The sequence below is a fragment of the Sceloporus undulatus genome, chromosome 1, assembly GCF_019175285.1.
Source record: "Sceloporus undulatus isolate JIND9_A2432 ecotype Alabama chromosome 1, SceUnd_v1.1, whole genome shotgun sequence".
NCBI classification, from domain to species: Eukaryota; Metazoa; Chordata; class Lepidosauria; order Squamata; family Phrynosomatidae; genus Sceloporus; species Sceloporus undulatus.
The window spans coordinates 70,895,510-70,902,390 of record NC_056522.1 but is presented as its reverse complement, the minus strand read 5'-3'; positions in this window follow the sequence as shown (position 1 = coordinate 70,902,390).

Genomic DNA, 6,881 nt, shown 5'->3' with positions numbered 1-6,881 from the left:
GGCCCAGTGCTATGAAATCCTGGGAATTGTAGTTTGTTGTCACACCAGAGTTTGCTGAGAGTGAAGGTTAAATGTCTCCGAAAACTAGAATTCCCAGGATTCCCTAGCACTGAGCCATGGCAATTAAAAGGGTGTCAAACTGGGTTTATTTCTGCAGTGCAGTTGCAGCCTAACACATTTCTATTTGGCACAAAGCTTCCTGAACCCTCTTCATGTCAAAATAAATATCTGAAAAGGACTGAAAGATTCTTTGTTTGGTTTTAATGGTGATTTTCAGGGTTGAAATAAGTTACAATTATTTTTATTCAATTATGTTTACGTTTATTTGCAAAACATCTGCCATTTTAACATTATGGGAATTTTCCGGGAATTGTGACTGAATATTCCGTGTGATGTGGGGGAATTCAGCGGGTTTTGGACAGACATTTCCGGGAATTATCTTCGAGGCTTGTTGGCAACACTATGTGTAGTGTAGTAAGATTTCAGCCAAGTCAGGCCTGGAGAGAGTATTTTCCTTTGACAAAAAGATAAGTCCACAAAAGAAGAAAGATAGTCCTCAGAAGAAGAAAGATAGAATCCACCGAGAGAGCAAGGTATTTAGGAAGGACTATTGAGAAAGAAGAAATCAGTTTCATGTTATTTGTGTTTATAACCAGTAAAACTTTGGAAACTTAAGAAATTTGTGGACAAGTCTTTTGTTCTGGCTGTGATCCCAAGAGCCAGAGGCCTTACTACACCCAAAGTCCATAGTATTGCTCTTGGGACAAAACACACACACACACAAACTGTGGAGCAGTTTGTGTGTGTGTGTGTGTGTGTGTGTGTATACACATACATCTACATATACATCCCCCCTGACACAAAAGGTTTCTGCTTTATCTCGGTCAGTGGAAAAATCGCTCCCCAGCCCCAGCGGTCGTCCTGAAAGGGGAAAGGGCCAACGGAAGGAGATGGGGGAAATTCCAGCGGAGCATCATGGGAAATTTGTAACCCGGTGGTCTTCAGGAGAATCAGCAAATTGGATGTACACACCAGCCAAAGCAGCAGAGGTTTCGCACTGGCCATCAATACGGATCCCGCTGATCCACTAATTTTGCAGACTCGCAAAACGGAGGAGCCGGCTGCCTTCAGTTCGGAACCCAGCCGTGAATACGCATTGGCCAAAGCGTATTCACGTTATATTGCATTGGTCAATACGTATTCTGAGCTCACAAGTGTGGAACACCAATGCAATATAACGCGAATACGCATTGACCAATGCGAACTGAGCCTACTTCTGTGCCCCTTGTGGAAAGGTCCGTAGTGTAGTGGTCTGAGCATTGGGCTACGACTCTGGAGACCAGGGGTCCAATTCTTGCTTGGCCATGAAAACTGAGTGACTTTGGACATGTCACACACTCTCAGCCTCTGAAGAAGACAAAGGCAATTCCCCTCTGAATGTATGCCACTGTATTGCCTGGGTTTGACATTAAATTAACTTTTCAGGCAGTGCACATGCTGCAGTACACATGCTGACTTCCATGCAGTCATGCATAGACATACATATTCCCAAGTTAGTGGTTTGCTTAAATTATTTTTTTCTAATTAAATTTGTATTGAGTTTTTACAATAAAAAACATAAAGTCTGTAGAAAAATGACAAAAACAACAACAACAACTAACTACAAGGGCCAAGGGTAGGTATCTGATGAATAATTCTGCAGTAGAATAAAAAAAATAGTTCTCAGAAAGAGCCAGAGAGTCTGGTTTGTCAAGGTGTAGAATGTCTGTCCAAAGATCCATCTGTGAAGCAGGAGGTTGGATCTGGTGGGAATGATGATTAACACGTGCCCAGTACAGACGTGCGGGAAGTGCCCTATTCGGACCGAAACTAGAGTTCGGGAGCACGCAGCAACCGTACACTCCCAAACCCATCATGGTGGCCTTCTGTCCACACAGGAGCCGCCATGATGATGCAAGCACTGCACAGCACCCAGACATCACTGGCAGGAAATGGCATCATGGCAGCGCCCTTTCCTGTTTGTGGCGCTGCGAAAAAGAAGCCACTCTAAGCAGCTTCTTTTTGGCAGCGTGTCAGTGCTGCAGTGTGTGGCTGCTGCAGCACCATCTCAGGGCAAAGATGGGCAGCACAGAGCGGCCCGTCTGTCGAGCCTCATAGTCAATAAAGATCATCCACTGTTCTTGAAATGTGTCAGTCCTTTTGTGGCCAATGCAAAATTTTGTCATAGCAGTTTTTCCATCAACCACATACCCCAGATTCTAGACCACCAGTTCTCAATGGAGAGGTCACCTGACTTCCAACATTTGGCTACTTCTAACCTAGCAGCAGCAATAAGAAAAGTTATCTATTTCCTATGTTTCAAGTTAGAATTGCTTTTAACAAATATAGAAAACAAAAGGAAAATTGGACAGAAATTTATGATCTGATCAGTGATACATGAAATTTGATACAGAACTGCCTCCCAGAATTTTCTCATTTTAGGACATTCAATCCATATATGCATATAAGAGCCTCCTGATTTATAACCCCTCCAGAAATCCAGAGAGAGTGTTTTAACCATTTTAGACAGTGTTACAGGTGTGAGGTACCACCTATGGATGGTTTTCAGAGTATTCTCCCTCACAGATGCTGAATGGGATTTGTATGGGGGTGAAGACCAGATGTGAGCCAATGCAGTGTCTGAAATCATGGTTTTCAATTTTCCTTGCCAAAATGAGTGCATATATTGGCCTTTCTCATACCTGTGTTCCAGGAGAGGTTTGTAGATAACTGCTGCCGTCCCTTTAGCATGAGATGCGAAGTTCAAACAAAAGTTTTCAAAAAAGGAGAGCGGATGTGGAGATTCTCCTGCTGAGGTTAGATATGATGCAAAGGAAGCAATCTGGTGTACTTGAAGCCAGGTAATGTTAGTTTGTTGTAGGGGAGTCTTTATGGTGTTGGAGGGCTTTCGTAATTCACCAGAGAACAGGTCTAAAGTGCAGTCAACATCTTTTCAATAACATTATTAGTGGGAATTGATCATCTAAGTGAGAAAGACGATGCAAAAAAAATGTTTAATGGGAGAAGGGCCCAGAGCTAGTATGTGTTTCCATTTATGCCAGATGAGTAGGGAGCTGCTTAAATTATTATTTTTTTGCTGAGAATCCCTGAATTAATTTATTTATTGCTGAAGTGCCCTGAAAACATGAGTACAATGAATACACATCTCTTGGAATTAAGACAGAAGAAAGTGTCAGCACCTACATTTAACTCTCTTTTGAGAAGCACACAAAAACAACCAGAAAGTTACTTTTTGAGGCTACTACACCCAGAATTCCACTGCCAGCATGGTTAGTAGCCATGTTGGCTGGGGGATTCTGAGAACTGTAGTCCCCTTCCAAGGTCTGGCTGGTGATTTTAAGTGAAACTTTCTTCCCCTCAAAACCATATTGTTTTTGTCTCCCCTTTGCAATCCAAATCAAGTGGAAATCCGACACAAAGGAAATAAAGGGACTTAGAAAATTACCTCTGTGAGTTTATTCAATTAGGTATTAAACGCTTGGAACAATGTTTCATTTTACCAACAGCTGTATATAATCATTCATGGCTTTGAGGCCAGGGTAATTGGCAGTTACAATTTTCCCCCTCAGTCTTTTGGCATCCTGCTGAAAGCCACACTGAAGGAGGAAGTACTTGGAACAATGGGAATAGTGGCTTCACACTAGATCTTGAGACAGACCTTGGGGCCATATGTAGTATAAATCTATCAAAAGTGACTCTCAAATGTATCTGAGAAAGTAGGCTCAAGTCTACCAAAGTTCCTGCTACCATTGGGGTGATATGATAGCCTTGTTTAAATATTTGAAGGGATGTCATATTGAGGATGGAGCTGCTCCAGAGACTAGGACCTGGAACAATGGATGCAAGCTACAGGAAAAGAGATTCCATCTCAAGATTAGGAGGAACTTCCTGAGAGTGAGAGCTTTTTGACAGTGGAACACACTCCCATGGAGAGTGGTGCAGTCTCCTTTGGAGGTCTTGAAACATAGGTGTTTATCACACTATACTCTTATAGTGCTACTATTTCACTTTGACTCCTCTAGCTGCCTCCTATTGCATTATGGGATTTGCAGTTTTAAGGAGGAGTATTTAGAATTCTCAGGCAGATAAGTTGCCTGAGAATTCTAAATGCCCCTCCTTAAAACTGCAAATCCCACAATGCAACAGGAGGCAGCTAGAGGAGTCAAAGTGAAATAGTAGCACTATAAGAGTATAGTGTGATAAACACCATAGGCTGGATGGCCATCTATTGGGTATGCTTTGATTGAGAGTTCCTGCATGGCAGGGGTTTGGACTGGATGGACCTCTACCTTTCAGGTAGTCTCAAAGGTGCTACAAGACTTCTTTGCACAAAAATGATTCAATGATCAGTTTTGGGGACAAATAATTCCCAGAAACCACTGCCTTTTAAAAGATCCTCAAATTGTTCATATCTATTCTGGAAAACATGAAAATGATATGGTATTTTCAGGTCATATCTCACCTCAGGAACAAACTCACCATGGGGGTTTTGGCAAGCTGCAAGCCACAGTTTTCTCGGCCTCAGACCACTATCTGCAATGTAGGAACAATGACAATGGCATCCTTTGCAGGTAGGGTTGCCATAAGTCAGGACCTCCAAACCGGGACAAATGTAGGACAAATGTAGGACAACATTTTCAAATGTAGGACACTTTTTAAAAATGGAGGACATGTGAAAAAATTTGATGATTTTTTTTTTAAAAATGTTAATTTAAATGCATGTTTCTTAGGCATCATCAAAATGGAGGACATTTTAGCATTATTCCTAGACAGATGGCAGAAATGTACTCCCCTTTCTGGCCAAATCACCCCCCTCCATTCCAAAACACACACAACAGCACATTTGGGCATTGAACATGGCTTTACTTAACATGGCCTCTTGCATATTTCAGAGGCTTATTGCATCATCATCATCATCACCACACTATCATTGACAAAACAAGGGAGACTTGCTAGCATTAAAAGCACCAAAAACACACAGAAAAGGCACTTGGGAAAAATGCTCTTTAAAATATACACTTTACAAATGCACTTTAAAAAAGAGACTTTAAAAATGCATTTAAAAAAATAAAAATCATTAATACTGGAACTGGCCACTCCCCCCTCCTCCTCCTCCTCCTCTTCCTCTTCATCCTCCTCCTCCGCGCCAAGAAAGGGCAAAGGAAATGGCCCTATCTGGCTGCAGCCCGGCCCAACAGAGGAGCTCCACCTCCTGAGTCTGGCTGGCCAATGGGGGCAGACTGGGGCTGGAACAGCCCCGCCCCCTGCCAGTGCTCACAGGCTCAGGCCTGGAGAAGGAAGTCCTCCTCATTAGCCCCGCGTGTGGCTCCGCCTCCTCCTCCTCCTCCCCTTCTGAGGCTCTGCCTCCTTAAAGGGACCAGCTCCCTTTTAAGGCTGGCGTGCGGCCAGGGTCCAGGCACGCAAGTGGGCCAACCGCGTGCTTCCGCCGGCTGCGCCTGGGCAACTGCTCGGCGCGGTTGCGGAGGAGGCAGAGGAGGTAGCCAGCCAGCCAGCCGCGCACAGCCCTGCAGGCCAGGGGGATGCGCAGGGGGAGGAGGAAGTTGGAGAAGGAGGCGGAGATGGGTGGCTGGTGGCCAGAGGGAGCGCACAGGGGGCGGAGGAGGCAGATGAGGCAGAGGCCGATGCGGAAGTGGGTGGCCAGCCGGCTGCATGAGCAGCCGCGGCCATAAAGAAGGTGTGGGGGGGGTGGCAGAGGTGGCCGCAGGCGGGGCAGTCCCACTTTTGGCACGAAACCGGACCGGAACCGTGCCAGCACCACCAAAAGCGTGATTGCCCCGCCTGCAGCCGGGTTATGGCATCCCTATTTGCAGGGCTCTTGTGAAGATAATTTGGTCAACAAATATAAATATAAAGGTTTCTTTCTGTTAGTAGTTGTTACTAAACTTTAAAAAACCTGTCCTTTCCCACACTCTTCATCAGTTCTTTCATTGTAACAGTTAAACACCTTTTTTGTCATTTTGAACTACTCTCTCAAATGATTGATGTGTAAAGCCTGTGATCATTTTATGAAGACATTAAGAACTGCAAGAGCGGAAATTAACATCAGTGGTAGAGAGATAAAGAAGAGAATACCAGGAGGGATGCCTCTCCTTTCTTGTTAGAGGAAGAAGACGATAATCATTATAATTTATGTATAATATTACAAGAGAATATGTGTGTGGACATTTGCCTCCAAGGCCACAAAACCTAATCACCTGAAATTTGGTGTGGATATTAAGGAGATTATCAGGGCATGTATATTGGGCTTATTTTTATTTTTAAAATTGATTAGTGAATTTCAGTTAATTAAAATCATTCATGCAGTAAGGTCTTTAAACTGCAAACACCTCCACTCTCCCTTAGAGACTAAGTTGGAAGCAGACATGGGAGAATCATTTCTTTACAGGACCTCTACACAACTCCATGTGCTACTCTCCTCTGCAAGACCCAACACTCTTCAAACTGTTGGAGTGGGGAGAGAAGTCTGTCTGGTGTGGCGCAGGGAGAGAAAAAGGCAACTCATCAGCAAGGGGTACAGATACTTGGGGCAGTGGGATCAATGAGAATGAAAAAGTGTGGATGTAGAGAGACAGCAGAGAGAAAGACAAAGAGCACAGGGGTGGAGAATAACATATTTTCATAAAGTGTACAGTACTTCTGATTGTCATTTTTATGTGCACGTCAGTGTCAAGAGTTGTATATACACCTTGCCTGTCTTAAAATGTTAAGCACTGTGATGGTTTATACAATAGAAAAGCCTATTGGTGATAGCTTGCCGGAGGAGATCTGTCATATTACCACCCTTGATGCCTTTAAAAAGG